Source organism: Neovison vison, chromosome 8, assembly GCF_020171115.1.
Source record: "Neovison vison isolate M4711 chromosome 8, ASM_NN_V1, whole genome shotgun sequence".
Lineage (NCBI taxonomy): Eukaryota > Metazoa > Chordata > Mammalia > Carnivora > Mustelidae > Neogale > Neogale vison.
The window spans coordinates 130472607-130494007 of record NC_058098.1 but is presented as its reverse complement, the minus strand read 5'-3'; the positions used below and the strand labels follow the sequence as shown (position 1 = coordinate 130494007).

Genomic DNA, 21401 nt, shown 5'->3' with positions numbered 1-21401 from the left:
TGGCACTGTCTTATAACGCAGCTTTGTGGTAATGTATTTCTGGCATCTCAAGTTGATTTGGCCCAGACAAAAGCAATATTTAGAAGGTTACTTTGTGGACCCTCTCTTGGAGAAGGAACTTGAGAATCATGTGCTAATTTAAACACCACTTTAATGTTGAGGTTAAACACATTATTGATCAGGAAAGACTTTTACAGAGAGGAGGGCTATGTTATTCTGTATGGGTGGCATAAAATAAACGAATTGAAAATACCAGCATGCTATTTTTTTTTCCCAGAGTAGCAAATCTTCTTGGTGCAGATATACATTATTTAAAACACTTATATTAAAATAAAAGCATTATTTCCAAGTCACCATTTCTGCCCTTGCTTTGAGGTGAATTCTTAGAGCCTGACTCTCCTCTGTAGCTAGAGCTCAAATGTTGTGAACTTGCAGTTATTGGGGTCATTACAGTTTATAGAATATTTTTGCTTACAAGATCTCATTCATTTCCTACAATGGGCCTACGAGGTAGTCAGGGTTTCATTTCTGTGTCGTATGTGATAAAGCTGACACGCACACTAAGCAAAGTTCCTTCCAATCCTTCTGGCAAGTAGAAGCCAGGGACTCAACCAGGCTTTCTCTCTTTTGACCACTTCCCACCCCAACACTGTACTGAAGGAGGGAGGTGGTCTTTTCACAATGCACATCAATCGAGTTTTATTTTCCTGATAATAGATATACAGTAGATTATCCCCCTTTCATTTCTTTGAAGAGAAAGCAGCCTAATAGAGTCATCTTACTTTAGATGTTGTCCATTCAGATTACAGAATAATAACCAAAATGAATTAAAGATTCTTTGACACCTCACACTCGCATGGATTCAGGGAGGAAGAAGCAAACTGGTGGTCGCCTGTATCAACGGACACCTGGTTGTTTAGGTTCTCTAAGAGGAGGACTGATTTGCAAATCGTTATTAGAAGTGTTCTGTTGAGAACACTGTAGTGTCTTATTTTAATGTCTTCAATGTCAATGTCCTTTCAATGTTTTAAGGATTTTCAAAGCCAGCTGGTTATTGTCCTTTATGGAATAATGCCTTTTTTTTTTTTTTTTTTTGCCAGTATCAGTGAGAGTAGATTGGAAAGATGAGAATAGAACTTACTCTTAATGGCAAGGAATGATTTCCATCAGCATTCTGCTTCTTTGGGTATGTTTTAGGGCTGGCTGAATGGAAGCTGCCAGCCATAGGACATTAGAAGACAATCACTCTAGATAGGTAAGAAAATTTAAACTGAGAAGCCAGATTGGGTGAAGAGAACTGGAAACAGGGTTTTCGTAGTGTTTTAAGGCAAATGAAATATAACTAAAGTGTATAATGTTTCAGAGGAAAGAGTTAAAAGAATATATGCTATGCACACATGATGATAACATTGGCTTTGCAATGAAATGTGAAATTCATTCACATATGCACAAATAGTTTTAAAAGCAAATGATATTTAAGTAATAAGAATTAAAATACCAAAAGCATGATTTTTATTTCTTGGTTTGCATCCAATCAGCATTGGGCTAATAGTATAGATTTCAAACTGTTGGGCATTGGTGCTTATCCTCACTTTATGTGTGCTGAACCATTGTAGGTGAACAGGACAGTTGCATGAATAACTGTATAATTTCAGGGTGATAAATGTATACTTTATTAGCTTGAGTCTTAGGGCCATTTTTGTGATTGAACAACAGGAGTTAACTATGCTGCTATTTACTTGTCGACTTGTCACTGTCTACACTAAGCTATAAAACCTCCTTGCTGGCATGGGGCAGGTGTCAGAAAATTGAGGAGAGGGCAGATTACCCAGGGGGGAACCTGCAGCTGCCCTTCTGAGTCCCTTCTGGCATGGTGGGTCATCTGGTTAAAAGCTCAGACAGTGAGACGTGTCCTCTTTGGAGACCCTCTGCTGGATTCCTTCCTACTCCTGCTGATGGGGTTGTCAGTTCAGTGTTGCTGCTGATCTTCCTCTAAAACAATTTCCTGGAAGTAATGCACCAAACAATGGGCAGAAATCTTTTGGGTTCTGGAGTCAGCACTTAATAAAGGATCCAGAGAGCTACCTGGCTACCAAAGTCTTCTTGGAGATTGAGTTCTTATCTGTATGTGAGATAGAGAGGGTGTGAATAACTGTATTTTTTGCTCCATGTCTGTATTTATTGTTCATACAATGGAATAAGAGCCACAGGATAATAATACATGGGTTGTCCAAGTGCCCTCCCTGTCCTTGTTCAACCTCCATTTTACTCTGATCACAATATTTGATAACCATCTCTGGAGTAAGAAGAAAGCCAGGCAAATTCTTCCTTGTTTCTTCCAGTGGTGACAGATATTGCTCTGGCCATCCCTGGCTTCTCTGATGTCTGTGCTTTGCAGAGGAACCACTGCTGATATAGGCCTCCCTCCTGCAACTGCTGCATGGAGCAGTGCAGGGGGGTGGCTCTCAGATAGGGGAAGGATTGCTGGCTCCTACATATTCCATTTAGTGTTTAGTTGGGAAATGAGCAGGTTGGATTCCCTTCTGTCCTGTTTTATCTGAGACTTGCAGCTGGAATGGGGATGGAGAGAACCTTGCAAAGGCAATTATAATGCAGTATACACCACAAGTTTTACAAGCATGGAATCCGTTCAGGTGTCCTTCCTAGGAGTGTTTCCCTCTGAATTAGAAAGCTCTAGTTTTCATTTGATGAGTGCTTTCTGGTTAATTCAATTGTTTTGGCCCCTGCTGGAACTAGAGTAATGGATATTTAGGAGAGAGAACGTGGCTTTCTGAAATGACTTCATGGGCAACATTGCCAGATTGAGCAAATATAAATTCAGGGTGGCCAATTAAATTGTTATTCTAGATAAATAATGAATAATTTCTTGGTGCAAGTATGTTCCAAATATTCCATGGACTCTCAAATACTGCAAAGGACATACTTATAATAAAAAAGTTATTTATTTGAAATTCAAATTTGATTAAACAGACTTTATTTTATCTGGCAACCCTTATCATGTATAATTAAATGTTGAGGGAAAAATAAAACAAGATGAAATCAGAGAGGGAGACAAACCATAAGAGACTCTCAATCATAAGAAACAAACTAAGAGTTCCTAGAGGGGATAGGGGTGGGGGGATGGGGTAAGTGGGTGATGGACATTAAGGAGGGCATGTGTTGTAATGAGCACGGGTTTTATTTAAGACTGATGAATCACTGAACTCTACCCCTGAAACTAATAATACACTGTATGTTAATTAATTGAATTTAAGTGGAAGAAATAAACGAATAAATAAATGTTGAAGGGCGCGTGGGTGGTTCAGTCAGTTAAGGGTCTGACTCTTAATTTCAGCTCAGGTCATGATCTCGGGGTTGTGGGATTGAACCCTGCATCGGGCTGCACTTAGCCCAAAATCTGATGGAGGTTCTCTCTCTCTCCCTCTCCCTCTGCCCCTCCTATTTTGCTTCCTCTAAATAAATTAAAATAAAATGAAATGAAATGAAATAAAATAATCTTTTAAAAATGTTAATATTGCTTTTGCTCACAAACAGTAATTTATTTGATCATTGATTAGCTTTGCTAGAATCAATAGGTATATTAGATATTTATCCTCACCTTTTTAGGTAGATTACAACAGTAGGATAAAATATATGTTTTCTACTTTATATTGCAGAAATATGGGGATATTCATACAGATATGGATGGTTGTTGTCTTTATGGCAATGTGCTGTTTTGTTGTTTTTTTGTTTGTTGTTTTGTTGATTTTTTTTTTTTTACTTTTTTGATATTTGTTGTTTAGTAATGTGCTACACAGGTTTAGGTTTCTTTTTGTATAATCCTTTTTATTATATGAAATTTGTATACATAGTTAACATTGTGGATTTAATACATGGGGCAAATTGAAGAAATAATCTTGGTCTGATTATATTATTAGTATTTGCTCTTTGTAGAGCATTTGAAAAATATGTAATAATATAAGGAAAATACACCTACGTAGTGTTTCTTATCCATTTTATATTTTTTGTGGGAACACTTTTGAAAAACGTTGAGATTATGTTGCAGTACAATTTTGTTTCCTTTTAAAGAAATTCACCATTACAACCTGAAAGTCTTTCATTTTATTAAAAACATGTACAAACATTTTAATAGACACATGCTATTCTTTTCTCTTATTGTTTTGACTTTTGTCCTGCTCTAATGTTAAAATGAGAATACTGGTATGTAACTCTTTGTGTCACTGATTATATTCTTTTGATATATTTTTGAAAGTTCAGTTACTTGATCTAAATATTAATACAGTTTTTTTAGACATGAGATATTTGTTGCCTGTACCATAGGATAGAAGCCTCCACTCCGTCTGCTCATTGTTCTGGCCAGAGGGACCCACCCGGGCTTTTTTTGCCCTCCTGTCTCCACTCACTTCTCAGAGGGATAGACATGATTTATCTACTGTATGAGTTTGGAAACAGGCAGTTTGGTTCATCTCCTCCTATATTCAATTTCTTTCAGATGTAGCCACCCACAAGGACAGTATCTCTGGGTCTTCTCTTTGCATTGTGGTCAGAGTACCAGGGCAGCTTGGTCGGCTGGGCATGCCTATTGTTGTCCACTGTGCTTATGGGTAAATCGAAGTTTGGAGGAAATATGAGATAGTTCACCATGCCTTTCCATCTCATTCAGCTCTCTTATCTAGTTATTTTAAGTAATACATCTGATGTTTGGTCTTCATCTCTCTGACAGCCATGTCTGACTCCCAGCTAGTCCCAAAACTGAAATTGAAGGGTGAGATGTAATTATTATAAGTTAAAACTCCAAATGTAATCTCATTGTCCAGGAATAATGGAGCCATATTGAGAGGGACTGGCCTTTAAAATACAAAATACCATGAGGAGAATGAGATTGCCTCCCGGTAGCCTTCATGTAAGTCAATACAGCTTCCTTTGCGTGGGTCTTATGGTTTGGGGCCTCAAGCCTGGCAGTTGTCATGGTGTGTATTGTGCAGCTGAGATTATTCCCTGGTACAGGCCTGGGCAGCTCTGGTAAACATGAGTTATATGGTTCCCTGTGTGTCACTTGGTCTGATTTTACAAAAGTTTGTTTTGGGTGAGTTGGAATTCAGTTGCTAAGAAAAGGAGTCTCTTAGTTCTTGTTAAAAAATAATTTTAGAGCCAATGTATAGGCTTTTTTTTTTTTTCAATTTATTTATTTTCAGAAAAACATTATTCATTATTTTTTCACCACACCCAGTGCTCCATGCAAGCTGTGCCCTCTATAATACCCACCACCTGGTACCCCAACCTCCCACCCCCCCCAACTTCAAACCCCTCAGATTGTTTTTCAGAGTCCATAGTCTCTTATGGTTCACCTCCCCTTCCAATTTACCCAAATTCCCTACTCCTCTCTAACGCCCCTTGTCCTCCATGCTATTTGTTATGCTCCACAAATAAGTGAAACCATATGATAGTTGACTCTCTCTGCTTGACTGATTTCACTCAGCATAATCTCTTCCAGTCCCATCCATGTTGCTAAAAAAGTTGGGTATTCATCCTTTTTAATGGAGGCATAATACTCCATAGTGTATATGGACCACATCTTCCTTATCCATTCGTCCATTGAAGGGCATCTTGGTTCTTTCCATAGTTTGGTGTCCGTGGCCATTGCTGCTATAAACATTGGGGTACAGATGGCCCTTCTTTTCACGACATCTGTATCTTTGGGGTAAATACCCAGGAGTGCAATTGCAGGGTCATAGGGAAGCTCTATTTTTAATTTCCTGAGGAATCTCCACACTGTTCTCCAAAGAGGCTGCACCAACTTGCATTCCCACCAACAGTGTAAGAGGGTTCCCCTTTCTCCACATCTTCTCCAACACATGTTGTTTCCTGTTTTGTTAATTTTTTTAAACTATTTTCCAGTGAAAGTTTTTTTTTTTTTCCTTCCTTTTTGTCTTTATAGTGGAAAATTGTAGCTTTAATATCAGGCCCAGACTGAATACTTCAAAGGTAGGTAAGTTCCATGAAGACTAGACAGCACCAGTGCATAGGTTCTGTCCACTCTGCCTTATTACTGTTGTTGACTTCCAGAAATAAAATACATTTTGCCTGAGTGTTTCACTTCCCAACTCTCTCCTCCCTCTCCTTAGTAGATGGCATACCTAACACCCCAACTCTGGAACTCCATCTACCCTGGATTTGTGGACATTTCAGTGTCCAAGCTATGAGAAAGGATTTCACCTTTTCATCTTCTTCTACAAGGCAGATCTAAATTTGAGGCAGAGGCTGAAGCTTGAGGAAAGAATACAAAATTGTGAATTCAAAATTAAGTATCAAAGTAAATATTTATTAAGAACATGAAATGCAATCACAACACATTACTGAAGACCTGGATATTCAGATTTCTTTTCTTGAAATTTATTGGCCAGTTTCTTGGAAATGCTTATCTAGAAATACTTCTTGATAGTGGTCATGCATTTTTTTCTCCTGCTAAATAGTCTATAGCTCCCAGGACTCATAGTGGCAGACCTTGACACTCAAACTTTCATCAACCTATCTCTGCCTTCTTTAGGACCTGTCCTCCCAAGCTCTATTACTAGCTGAGAGAGCATTTGCCTCTTCCAAAGGGATGCTAGCACACCTCAGGGAGATAATTTTCCCCTCTCAGAATTTTGAAATTCCTCATGAATAGAAAACTTAGTCTAACACAGAATAAGATCCATTTCAGTAGATGCTATAGGCTAAATCATGTCCCCTTCTCCATTCATACATTGAAGTCCTTACCCCTAGTAGCCCAGAATCTGAGGGGGACTGTATTTGGGGATAGGGCCTTTAGAAACATAATTAATATAAAATGAAATCATGCAGTGGGCCCTAACCCAATATAATCATTGTCCTTGTAAGAATGAATTAAGACATAGACAAACACAGAGGGAAGACAATGTGAAGACATAAGAAAAAGACCATCTACAAGCCAAGGAGAGAGGCTTCAAAAGGAGCCATCACTGCCAACACCTTGATCTTGGACTTCTAGCCTCTGAAACTGTGAGAAAATAAATTTCTGGTGTTTAAGCTCCTGGTCTGTGGTTTGTTATAGCTCCCCTATCAAACTAATACAGCGGGATAGAGGCAAAAGGGGGGCCATTGCTTCACAGTGTGATTGTCTGTTAAATGGGGTAGCTTCCAATATTGCAAGCATGAGGGAGGAATGGTCATTTTTGAGTGTCACGAACCTGCAGAGCGATGTGTCCTGAGGAGCCCTTTCTGAAGAACTGGGAACTTTCCTCCGTGGCAGCTCTTCTGTCTTGCACTTTCTTGACTTGCATTCCAGTCTGTTGCAAACTCATTGTAACCATCCCTCCCGCTGCCTTTTCAGATCACATTCCTGCTAGAGGTAACCACTGACTGCAGGAGTTAGCTCTTTTTTAAAGGTGCCACCTATGGATCCTTCCTCTGTAAATTCATGCTCAGTCACCTGCTATTCAGTGAAATGCCAAATTGTTCAAATAAACATTGCTGGGAGAACTAAGATCCACCATCTAGTCCTGTGTGTTCACAATCACTTCCAAAAGACTGGGGAGACCCAGCTCTGGTACCAGCTCAGCTGTCTCTATCCCTGACCATCCAATGCTTTCCCCTCTCCCCTCATCCTGATCCTCAGATGGGTCAGACATTTCTGCTTTGGAATTCCCATAGAATTAACCCTGCGCTGCATTCTAACCTACTACTTAACACATTACAATGTGACTATTTACTTGAATGTGTCCTGTAACTGCCTGTAAGTTCTTTTAACTGTGGGCTATATCTGATTCATCTTTACATTACTGGGGACTATCACAATGCCTGCTGGAAAGCTGGTGCCAAATAACTGAGACTCAAGGTAGCTCTTTATCTGAAAGAAAAATGATTTTTTATATAGCACTGACCATGAGAATTTTCCTATAGGCTTGGTTTTTTTTTTTTGTTTTTTTTTGTTTTTTTACAAGTTTTTCCTTTAATTATTTCTATCCAACAAACATGCTGAATGCCTATCCTGCACCAAGCACTGTGCTAAGTTTCAGGACTACAATGATGAGTTGGACCAGAGCATCCAGTCCATCAGAGAGAAGACAGAGCTACACATGACTGTCGCACAAGTGAGTGCAGCACCTGTTCTAAGAGGACTGTGCTCTCAGGGGCCGAAGGGGAGGAGGTGGGATTAAGATTTCAGAGGAGCTGCAAAAGAAAAGCTTCTAGGAGAAGGTGATATCCACATGGGTGCTCAAGAGTGTATTAGTTTGCTAGGCTGCTATAGGAAATACCACAAACTGAGGGGCTTAAACAACAGAAATGACTCGTTGTCTCACAGTTCTGGAGACTAAAAGCCTGAGATCAAGGTTTTGGCAGGGTTGGTGCCTTCTCAGTGCTGTGAGGGAGAGTCTCTTCTACTTCTCTTGCCTAGCTTCTGGGGGTTTGGCAACAGTCTTTGGCCTTCCTTGCCAAAGAGATCGGAGAGAGAGAGATCTCTCTCTCCGATCTCTGCCTTCATCCTTGTGTTGTATTTTCCTCTATGCACATGTCTCTGTGTCCAAGGGATGCCAGCTTTATGGGGTTGGATGAACTTTATTCCAGTATGACCTCATTGTAACTAATTACATCTGAAATGACCCTGTTTCCAAATATACCACAAGCTCAGTTGCTAGGGGTTAGAACTTCAACATACAGATTTTGTGGGGATACAATAAAACCCTTACTAGTTAAGGTTTTCAGGAGATCGAGGTTATAGTTGGAGAATAAGAGGGAAGACCCTCTTGGAAGCAAGAAAACTGGATATCTTCTGCTTCTAATGTAGTTTGAATACTCAACCCATGACCATTCGCTTTGCTACCCATCTTTTAGCATTTTGGTTAATTCCCTCTGCCAGTAACTCTGCTTTCTTCCTGCCTCTTCCTTCTCCAGCACTGTCTCCTGAATCCTGTCTGATGTGTAACTTGAAGAGGTACTACTTTCTGGACAGCCTGAGCCCACTTTGGCCTTCCTTAGCCCTGTTTCTCACTGTAACATACAAAATCATTAAGGCCTAAAGGTCTATGTCCTTCCTGAACCTACACATTAACTTTTTCTGTATTCTACCTTATGCTCCAAGTAACTAGGACTCCAGAATTCTCCACTAAAATGTTCCGAACATTTTTCCATAACCTCTTTGGGGAGCCTTCCCAGGTGACTTGTTCTTTAGAGGTTAGACCATGCAGCCAGGGGCCTGCGGAGGGTGCACATCCCTGGAAGATGAATAAAAGGTACTCTAACTACACTGCTCACCATTCTGTAAGTGGTAGGAGAGGATTTGCCTATATGAACCAGGTCAAATATCCCTTCCCTTTCTCCATGAAGCCATTTCTTATCTTCTCCCTCATTCAGATATACTAAGACCCTGTCCCTATCCTACTCCTTGGCCTTATTCCCACCCTTCTCCTCAGGCATTTTATTAGAATGCCTGCTTCTTTTATCATAGCCATGTTGGTGTTTGTCCTCTTTCACGGCCTCTCTTTCTGTCCTTGCTCACTACTATCTCTTTCCCTGAACCAACTTCTAAGCTCCTTAGAGGCAGAGACTGTGCTTTCACATCTGTTTATGTTGTAAATGTGTAGATACTAATAAAATATTGAATGAATGCAGTAGAGATTTCTGAATGAAATAGGACGTTTCTCAAACACTGGAAGGAAGCTTGGGGTAGTGGGAAAAACATGCTTTGGATTTGGATGGTCCCGGACTGGGTTTTACTATTTGTACCAGTAAATAAGAAAGGATCTCTTAACTTTTAAAAATCTTATTTTCCTCCCTTGTCTTAGGAGGCTAATAGCAACATCTATTAGGAATTACTTAATTGTTCACAGCGACAGAAGGACAAGATTAGCATGAATGTCTTACTAACCTGTTCCAGACCAACACTGTAGCCATGCATCAGATTTATCTGAGGACAATTTAAATTTAGAAGCATCTAGGCCCAACACCACGATTGGATTTAGTTAACCTAGGACGAACCCTGTTTATCTGTGTTTTTGTAAATCTCCCTCAGTGACACTAATATGCAACCAAATTTGGAAACCACTGGTCTAGACTATCCTCATTGATTTCAGAATCTTTCATAAGATAATGAACATTACAGCTCATGTAGTGACTTAGATGTAGATTTTCAAAAATATTTGTCTTATTTTAGAGAGAAAGCATGAAGGAAGATCAAAGGGAAAGGGGGAGAGAAACTTTAGTAGACTGTGCTCTCATTGCAAGTCTGATGCAGAGTTTGATTTCAAAATCCTGAGATCAGGGCCCTGAAATTATGACTTGAGCGAAAACCAAGAGTCAGATGCTTAACGAACTACACCACCAGGCACCCCTAGATGTACATTTTTTATTAACACAAAACTCTGTAATAATTGCCTTATGATATTTATGTTTTATAAAACATCCATTAGAACTGCTATATGAAGTATTTCCAGTTTTGAAAACTTGTATTTGATCACTCTCACATATAACTGGATTGAATAATATAAAATAGGTTGATTCTTTTTTTTAATATTTCATTTATTTGTTTGAGAGAGAAAGAATGAGAGCACAAGCAGGGGAAGGTACAGAGGGAGAGGGAGAAGCAGATTCCACATCAAGCAGGGAGCCCAACATGGGGCTCAATCCCAGGACCCCAGGATCATGACCTGAGTTGAAGACAGATGCTTAACAAACAGAGCGACCCAGGTGTCCCTAAAATAGGTTGATTCTTTATGGGAAATGAAACAAATAGAACTACATTTAAAAAAAAAATAGAAAAAAATCCATAAGTTCTTCATTAATTTCAGTTAAGATTTTCTATAATTATTTGTACATCAGTTATTTTTTTTGGCTAAAATGTGAACTTCATATTTACCTTTTTTAGACTGCATTTCTTGTCTAGTAGATACAACTCTTTGTATAACTTGCTGATTCCTTGATTTCAACAAAAGTCTTTGCCCTGTTTCTGCCCCTCTTTTCCTGATTATTCCCTTCAAAACCAAAACAAAAGGACAACAATCCTCAAAGGAATATTGATTTCCTTTATGTCAGTTAAATCCCTTTTGGTGGATCTCTCCAAGAGAGAAAACATGGCTTCAGCTTGGGTTGCTCCTGTATCTTCAACATCCAAGTCAACATCAGGCCCTTGATTACTACTCAGCACTAAAGGCTATGCATAAGGCTTTGATATGCAGTTTTTGCTGTATTCAAGCTTAAGCCAGTGTGAAAATGAAAATATGGCAATGCAATAAACATTAATGCCTTAGGAGTGGTGCAGAGAGTCAAGTGTGCCAGGAGTTCTGAGGAGCTGCCTGTGGCCAGACTAAGGCTTCTTGGAGAACATAAAAAGTGGATGGACCTTTAAAGATGAGCTGAATTTAAAGTTTCAAAGTGAATATTTGTGATGTCAGTGTATACTAACATTTATTTTACTTCGTGCTGTCTGCTTTTACTTGTGATTTTTCATTAAATTAAATTAAATGTTCCTAACTATTTATTTACCATAACAATTTTGATTGCTTGCCTACAGTACCCCTGTCTCTCTACTGTAGTCTTTTTAATTCAGTACTTGTTTTGAAAGGTTCTATTTAGAGAATAGGTAGCAAGATAGAGACAGAAGTATAGAGTTAGCCACTACCCATTCAGCCTTTAATTCATGGGGCAAACTGGTCCTTTCCTCTTTCCAACTTGAAACTGTAATTTCCAGCTTTATTTGTAATTGGAGGTTTAGGTAGAATAATTTATAAAGTTCTTTCCCTTACTCACTTCCTCACCTAGATTTCTTTGACATCCCCAAATAAGTAGGCCTCATTTTTTAATGCATTTCTATAGCATTTACACCTCTACTTAATACTCTTCATCTCACAATTACTGGTCAAAAATTCATCCCTGCTAGATTATAAAGTATCTGTGGTCATGAAATAGATCTTGTTTACTACTGTATCCCAATGTTTGACAGTGATTGATACATAGTAGGTGGTAAGTAATTACTTGTTGACCAAGTGAACAATCATCTGTGATCCTACCAAATGAGCATACTCTTATTTCTTTTTTTTTTTTAAAGATTTTATTTATTTATTTGACAGACAGAGATCACAAGTAGGCAGAATGAGGAAGAAGCAGGCTCCTGGCTGATGTGGGGCTCGATCCCAGGACCCTGGGATCATGACCCGAGCTGAAGGCAGAGGCTTTAACTCACTGAGCCAACCAGGCACCCCCATACTCTTATTTCTATATGCCACTGAATATTTAAAATAATCAGACAGTGATGAGGCATTGCCAATATTATGTGATTTTAACCAGTTAATAAACTTTGCCTATTGAATTGTTAAAATTTTGGTCTTGTTTTCTCTGATGGGCTGGACAGAACTATTGGTGGCCCGGTCTCTGCAATACCCTAGAGCAGGTGGTCTTGAGGCCATGTGGACTCTCTAAGGATGCTTATTTAAGTTGTCAAAGGAAATTGTATTATAAAAGGAGCAGTGTTGTTGAGAGAAGCCAAGGTTGAACTTAGCAAAGTGGCAGTAAGTGACAAATTCAATATGTAACGTGAGGCTGAAAATGGGCAACAAGTCTAATAGAACTTGGAAGGCAGTGTGGAGTCAGCAGCAAGAAATGGATCTGAGGGAATGGTTTTCGAATTAAAACAGTGAACAAAAAGAAGGTACAGCCTCTCCTGTTTTACACTGTACCTGTTGTGCCTGTAGGCAAAGGCAGAAGTTTGGGATTGGAGACCTAAGGAATTATAAAGATAGTGGGTTTTGTATGCCCTAAGTGGATTTATAGGATACTGTCCTCTGATATTTCCAGTACAAATAATCAGATAATGGGCCATAATCAGATAATTCACTTTCAATTCTGCTTTATTTTGAAGCTATAACATTTTCCCATGGATTCAATGTTATGTGAAAGTTGATTAGATTTTAAGACCATTCAAGAGTACTGTTTAATGTGTATTTTATAAAAATGTTATAGAACTAAATGTGTATATGGCATGTGTTTTTGGGAATCAAGAATATTTTATCTTTTCAGATTACTTTGTAGGAAATAGTTCTGATATATGTATTATGGCTACTAGTTTCTTAGAAATAACTAAAATACTTCTGTAAGTTACCACTGTTTTGCTTGAAATTATTATTTTTTAAATTTCTTCCTCTTATGGGAGTAAGTGCATTAATTTCCATTTTAATCCTTCATTTGACATTAAAATTAGAACAACTTGTTGCAATCCTGCAGTTTTTATCTTGAATAAATATTGCTAAATATTATTGAACAATTTGACTTAAGTTAGTTTTGGAAAGTCATCAAAATCTTTTCTTTCCTCATTTATTTCCTTCGGATCCAAATTTATTTTCATTTTTACCCTCGATAATGTTACTTCATTAGACATTTCTTTGCCCAGCTATATAAGTTTAATCTTTTTTTTTTTTTTGTGATAGTGGCTTATTTTATTTATTTATTATTTACTTTTAAGATTTTCTTTCTTTTTTCAAAAAAAGAACTGTTTTATTTATTTGAGAGAGAGAAAGATCATGAATGGGATGAAGGGCAGAAGGAGAAGCATACTCCACTCCCCACTGATCAGGGAGCCCACATGGGAATCACAGAACCCTGGGATCATGATGGGAGCTGAAGGCAGAAGTTTAACCCACTGAGGCACCCAGGTACCCCTCTTTATTTTTTAACATTTTATTTACTTAACAGAGAGAGAGAGAGAGAGCACAAGTAAGCAGGGAAAGGGGCAGGGGGAGAGGAAGGGAGAGTATCTGAAGCAGATTTCACCTGAGTGTGGAGCCTGATACAGGGCTCAGTCTCACACACAGTGAGATCATGATTTGAGCCAAAACCAACGGTCAGACGCTTAACCAAGTGAACCACCCAGGCGCCTAGTGTTGCGGCAGATTTTAAATAGCATACATTGTATGCTTTTGTATTTATGAGCACTGTATTCATGTGTGGTATAAATTCAGCTCCATATTAATTTATTACCAGCCTCTTTCAGTTTCATGGCTGTGAATAACTAACCCATCTCAACTTAAAAATGGGAATATGGTGTCCAGAAAAGGTGAACAATGTGACCATTATCACATGACAGGTTAAAGCTGAGACATAACCAGAAATCTGGTGCTTTAATTTCCATTCAACAATTTTTGATATACCATTCTACCTTGCCCATAGCATTTGTTTTCATCTTAAGTTCTAGGCTAGAATGCTTTCCTATATCCAAAAACATATCTGAGGCACCTGGGTGGCTTGGTCAGTTAGGTGTCTGCCTTTGGGTCAGGTCATGATCTCAGGGTCCTGGGATTGAGCCCCACATTAGGGCTCTCTCTCCTACTCTCCTGCTGTCCTTGCTTGTGCTCTCTCTCTCCCTCTAAAAAATGAATAAATAAAATCTTAAAAAAAACCAACAAACATCTATATAGTTTTATGTATATTTCATGCTTTAAAAATAGTCAGCCAAATATTCCCAAAGTCTTAGCAGAATCTTTCAATAGAAAGGGGCATAAGGGGGCGCCTGGGTGGCTCAGTGGGTTAAGCCGCTGCCTTCGGCTCAGGTCATGATCTCAGGGTCCTGGGATCAAGTCCTGCATCGGGCTCTCTGCTCAGCAGGGAGCCTGCCTCCCTCTCTCTCTCTGCCTGCCTCTCTGCCTACTTGTGATCTCTCTCTGTCAAATAAATAAATAAAATCTTTAAAAAAAAAAAAAGAAAGGGGCATAAGATCATGTATTTCCTCTCAAACTTTAATTAGCAATAATCGTGCCTCGGATAAACCTCATTGGCTACGATACTGCCACTGCACAAACTTTAACTGAATTAATTTGTAGTGATGTTTAGAAGGACTAAATATTGAGCCAGAGGACACTGAGACCATTAGCAGCATAAAGCTTATTTCTACAGCTTCCCAACCTTCACAAGTAGACAAGATTCATGACCACATTGTTTGGTTGTTTATACTCCTAGTGGGGGGGGGGCAGGGAAAGGGCGAGACATAGCCATGCCAAACTGTAGAACATAATAATGGAGTTTAAGGAGACAGAAAATGTAGTGTTGTAAGTCTAGGTGCTTGTACACCTTAGAGTTTACTCTGATTTCAGCCATTCATTCAAAAAGCATTTACTGAGCTCTTATGGTCAGACACACAAGAGGAAAGATATGATCCTGTCCTCCAGACCCTCATAATTTGACATAAAAGGAAAGGTGGCAGAGAGAAAGTTGGAGCAGACATCCTGAAAATAACCAGGCCCTTTCTAGAGTGAGAGGCAAAGTCAGCACCACTAGTATGATTACCCTCCCTTGTTATGCTTCCACTCATTAGAAATTATTGTCTCTGTGCCATTTTCCCATTTGCTGCCCACTGTCCTTATTGTTCTCTGGTTATTTCAATCCTTGCCCGCCTTGTTGTAGCTGAGAACTCTTTATTTCAATTGTTCCTTGAAAGAACTTGAGGTACTGGGCTGAGAACCTTCAAGTTTTCCAAGGAAAGTACTATAAAAATTGCATGTAAATAAGAATTAATTGTTTCAGACAAGCTTATGCAAGACAAATCATCCAAGCTACCAGTGTCTGGCATAGCCCTATCACTAACCATCCATCTCTTTCATATCCAAGTCTGAAGTACTGAGCTTACCTCATGCTTTGCCTTCCCTCCTCATTTTTTGACATTCCTAATTCTTGCCAAGTATTTTTTGGTGAAAGGTAGCATAGGTTTCTACCTGGTCTGTGATGATGTTGTCAAGCAGGTGGAGATCTGTACTGAGTACTGAAGCTCTACCATGGGGTTGTTGGTACTTGTATATCTGTTCATCGTTGTTAATGCAACTGCTACCTGGAAGGACTGGTTAAATCATTGAGGCCAGATATTGAACCATGAACACAATTTGTCTTTAGTGAAATTCAATTTATTTATGATGGCGGTGGGGAATGAGGGAGAAAGGCTGGAGCCCTTGAGGTCAGGGCTAAGTAAGGGGTATAGTTTCATGTCATCCCTTTAGCTCACTGAGAAAGAATTAAGAACAGTAGGCCACTTTTCTCTATGTGCCTGGTACTCTGCTAAGCAGTTTAACATAGAGTGTCCCATTTAATCTCCATAGTGACCCTTTGAAGTACATACTGTGCTCCTATTTCACAGATGAGGACACCACTGAGGGTTACTGAGTTTAAAGTAAATGCTTTGCCTTTTCACATATCCATGCAGTGTCAGACTCAAGATTGAACCCAGGTCAGTCTGTTTGAAGCCCTGAGTTCCTAATCACTGTGTTAAACTTAGGTTTTCCTTTACTTCATTGGATCCACCTTTTTCCCCCCGTTTTAATGAGTTTTATTCCAGTCACCTCTCTCTTCCTCTAAACCACAGGAGATGTAGTATATATTCCATACCTATATCCAGTACAAAGGATCAAAAGTTATTTACAGGATCGGGCAGCCCAGTATTAACCTAATTTTAGAAAGAACATTAGGCTACGTGACTTTCAAAACCTCTTCCATCCCTGACAGCCTGTGATTCCAGAAAGGGGTCTGAGTCCGAGTCACTACTGTACTACTTACTAACTACATAACCTTAGACAAGTAACTTTACTTCTTGGCACTTTAATCTTCTTGTAAAATGAGAGTAAAGGGACCTATCTCAGAATTGACAGGGCATTAGTGAAAATACTAGCATAATGTCTGGCATTTCCCATCTTTATAGCTAGACTGTTCAGATGGTTACTTTTCTCAGACATAACTTAATTATTAAAGATGAAGCTCATTTCTTAAAATTCCATTTATTTGAAAAATCATGATCATTGCAGTTGTGATAAAATATACTCTTTCATGAAGAGAAGGCTTTCTCAACCAATGGACAGTTCACAGAATCTCAAAATGGTGGTGACTCTAGAGATAATATAACTCAACTCCATTATTTTGTAGATCTCAACACTAAAGCCCAAGGAGGGAAATGAATTTTCCAAATCACACAGCAAATTGGTGGTAAATTCAAGGCCAGAACTTACTTCTCCTGATGCAAGGCCTTGTGTTTATGCTTCGGAGTTCTAATAAATTCAAGGGAAGAGTCTTCCCTGTTAGAGGGAAGACTATTTTAACTACATTATTAAAAAGAGACATATAATATGCAATCTGTGTTAATAATTGTTTATACTAAATATGATTGCCAATAAAGAATTGTGTATGTGTGTGTTGGGGGGAGTACTTAAACTATAGACTCCAACAGACCTGGATTTAAGACCATGATCTACTATTTATTAGCTATGTGCCCTGGAATGTAAACTCTGAAAGTCTTAGTGTCCTTATCAGTAAAATGGGGATAATGATCATAATGGCTTAGTGGTTGGGAGGATTAAATAAGATGATATATGTAAGATACCTAGTGGACTGCCTGACATATAGTCATCAAATCATAAATGGTAACTTGGTGGTAAAAATATTAACATAAAGTCAGTGGAAACTACCACAACTGCTCCATCCATTGGCGAATTTATCTCAGTGGAACCCAAAATGCCTGATTTCTTGGGGCACCTGAGTGGCTCAGTTAGTTAAGCATCTGACTCTTGGTTTTGGCTCAGGTCATGATCTGAGGGTCCTGGGACTGAGCTCCATTGGACTCCACACTCACAAGGAGTCAGCTTAAATATTATCTCCATCAGCCCCTGATCCCATTCTCTCATGCTCTCTCTCAAATAAATAAATACATAAATACATATATAAATCTTTAAAAAAATGCCTGATATCTTAGTAAAAGTCAAAAGCCAGCAACAAATAAACACATTGTGTTTTGATTTAGCCAAGTTGTCCCTTGCCTATAGCCTGCTCACACCATTGACTGATACAAGGAGATCCTGAAGCTTCCAGATGGTGTGCAGCTGTCAACCTGTCCATAGAATGGGCTCTTACTGAGTCTAAACAAAGAAGAGGTGCTTACTGTCACTGGAAAGCCACTTACATTTCCCTTGCCTTTGGATAAGTAAATATGGATAAATACATTGTGCAGTTAGTCTTTAAGCTATGGAGGCTTCACTGAAGAGATTAATGACAGTAATAGTAATACTTTGAGTGTTTGAATAAACCTGAAGCTAAAGACGGTTCTTGCTTGTCAATTCTACTTAAAGACCCCTAATGATATCAAGGGTAAGAGAATGCAGATGTATATCAGTTAAGAAAGACCATGGCTGAATAACCTGGTTTTGTAGTGTTAAAACCTCAAAAATTCAACTGAGTAAATCTAACTTGTTTTAAGCCTATTATAAATCTGGCTGTTCACATCCATAAAGTAGAGGGTAACTGGAAGAAGAGTTTATTTATTTATTTTTAATTTCTTGAGAGAGATAGAAGAAGAGATTTACAAAATGGAAGGTTTTATAAGGAGGGTGGGGCAAGAGTTATTAGCAAAGGAGATGGATTGTTTCAAGCAATGTCACCTTCCCTTAGGGTAGGGCATCGGGTTTTATCATGTAGATTACCTCATCAACCTTTGGGGGAGGAAGGCTGGCCACTTGATGGATTACTTCATTGGTGCTGACCAGAAAATTCCTGAATGACTAGTTAAGACTACATTTCTGGAAGAGGTCAAAACTGCAGTTAGGTTAGGTACTAAATCCTGGTTTGGTGACTTGCCCTAGCATTAAGTGACTCCATCTTGGGCCCATTTTTTTGTTTGTTTGTTTGTTTTGTTTTGTTTTTCTTTTTTAACAATAGACTGATAAATACCATTAAAAGAAATGCTGTCTTTTTTTTTAATCTTTTATTTGGATAATTAAATATAATAGTTTATTTTCTCTCTTATTAAGAATTTCTTGAATCTTAGAACAGTGGGAGAAATATTAAGTAATCCATTCTTGAATTCAAGGCAAATGATACCTGGCATCCTACAAATGTAGGCTATGCTCTTTCGAAATGAAAAGGTTCTTAAAAATAATAAGTTTCACAGCTCATCTTATGCCAAAGATAATCCAGTACTTTTGGAGGTAAATTTTCTACAAATAACAGCTTTCTGATATCTGTTTACAAATACTCTGTTTACTTACTATGCTGGTGAGAGATTAGGATTATTATTATAAAATATTAGTTTGATTATTTTATCCCAGTGATAATGGAATCTAGAAGGGGGAGAGGATGCATGAAGGGAAACTTGGGTCAGTGCAAATTTTGTAGATTAATTTAATGTGGAATCTTGAAGTAAGTTCCCAGACTCTAAATTGTTTAGATGCTGTAACAATACATTGTTCACATGTTAATGAAGGATATGTAGAAATTTGGCATGTATTTGATCATTAATTTCTTCTATGTTTAACAATATTTTAAAAGGATCCCTGAATATTATGTGCTGATAATATAGTTTTTCACCCTGAGTCATGAAAGCTACACAAATTCAGGGAAAATGAGACAGAAAGAGAGGGCGGGGGTCAAGGGGAGGAGAAGGATGAGGGGGAGTAGGAAGAGTAGGAGGAGGAGGACATAGAAGTAGAAATAATGAAAGAGAGAGAGAAGAAGGAAAAAGAAGGAGGAGAAAGAAGTGGAGGAAATAAGAGGAAGAGGGATCAGGATGAGGAGAGAAGGGTGGGAGGGGGAGAGAGGGATTGAGAGATTGAGAGAAATGATTCTTGGCCAAAGTCTAGAGCAGCTATTTCTCACTTTAGCTTTTATCCTATAACCCAAAACTGGAAGCAAATATCCTGTGACTGCTGCATCTCAAAAATAGAAAGACCTCTGAATCACTAACTCCTAAAGAAGACAAGCCTATCCTGAGAGATGTCCTAGGCTCTTATAAAAGGTTCATATATCTGTTCATCTGTCAGCACATTACTTTTGTCTTTCTACCCAGAACAATGTTCCTACATGCCTATTGTGTCTTAACTGTTTTTATTGCTGTGTAAATATTTCATGATTTGGAATATTTCCACTTGCAATCATGTCATATTTAAGAAATCTGAGCAGAGTACACGTTATCTTCAGTTGTGATGAGTTGATTCATTACCGGATACTGGTTAGCCAAAGATAGAAACAATTTTTATACTATTAATCATATTTCCCGTAAACTCTATGATAGTTGTCAAAAAGGAAAATTATACAAACATTTCATCCCTTACCATCATCTTAATGTTTAAAGACTGTCTCATGCTTCTTCAAGGAAGGCACGGCATAGTTTAAGAACAGTGTACATCTATTGGTGTGTAGATTTAAAAAAGGAAGTAGATGACACATGTGTGTCTCAAAGGGAAGTCACTTGACCTTAGTAAGGAGAGGTATGTTAGATTTGAGTATTTTTGGATTGGAAAGTAATCTCCTTACTTAGGCATTTTGTCTTTTATAAATAATAAGCATGGAATTAGGGAGAAGAGCCTATGAAAGTTGAAATTTGTGAATTAGAACAACCTTGAACAGCCAGGTTTTGAGCTTGACCAGTGAACCTCACACTGATTAACCTTAAGTCACTTGCACAGGTTAATGTTGCATGATTGAGTTATCACCATTTATTTACCAGCCACTTATGGGACATTCACCATGAGCCTCAAACTATGCTAGGTATTGAGGGTATAAAGATAAATAAGATAAGTTCATACTCTTCAGAAGCACAGATGATAAATGAAGATAAACAGACTTTTAAACATGGTAAAGGCAAAGGGTAGTCCTGGTTCCCAGTTCAGACCCCTACTAGCTGAGTGTTGCTGGACAAATTACTTTGCCTCTCTGAGCCCACTGATGTCACTAATGCCAAAAAGGAATGGAATAGTAATGTCTTTTAAATGGTAAAGTGCTAAACATATGGGAGTTTCGTTAGGAAGGAAATATGATACAGTGGAATAGGTATGACTTTGGAGTCACTGAACTCAGTTCAAATCTCAACTCTACCATTTAAAGCTTTTATGAAATTAAGTTTTCATGAAGGTTAAATTCATTCATTCATCCATCCATCCATCCCTCCAGCAAATTTCTTAAGAGCATACTATATGTCAGACACTATTTTAGAACTGAGATTGAAAAACTCTTTCCATATAGGGCCAGATACTAGACTTTGTGGACTGTATGGTTTTCATTGCAACTACACTACTCTCTCTACGCAGCTTTTGTAATGTCTCTTGCACTCAACCTCTATTTAGGTCAGTATGTAAGGAAGAAATATCAAATGGATTAAAATTAATTTTCTAACTGTATTTTTCAGAATCTGTTTTTGAGCCCTCTATCAGTTGAAAAGCTATAGGAAAAAAATGTAACCATGGGATCTCAGATTTTGTAATGGTCAGATTTTCAGACTGCGCTGGATCTCCAATGACCACACCGTTCAGCCCTTTCCTTATCCTCCCCCTTCCTCCTCAGAGGCATATGGAGCATATGGACACACAGGAATAGTCGAAACTTTCTACCCAGCCTCCATCCCACCAAATCAT

At 38.5% G+C, this 21401-nt stretch overlaps 1 pseudogene; it reads right to left on the bottom strand.

Moving 5' to 3' along the window:
* Positions 1–14697: 14697 nt before the first annotated feature.
* On the bottom strand, positions 14698–14827 carry LOC122916597 (annotated as a pseudogene).
* Between the last annotated feature and the right edge of the window lie 6574 nt (positions 14828–21401).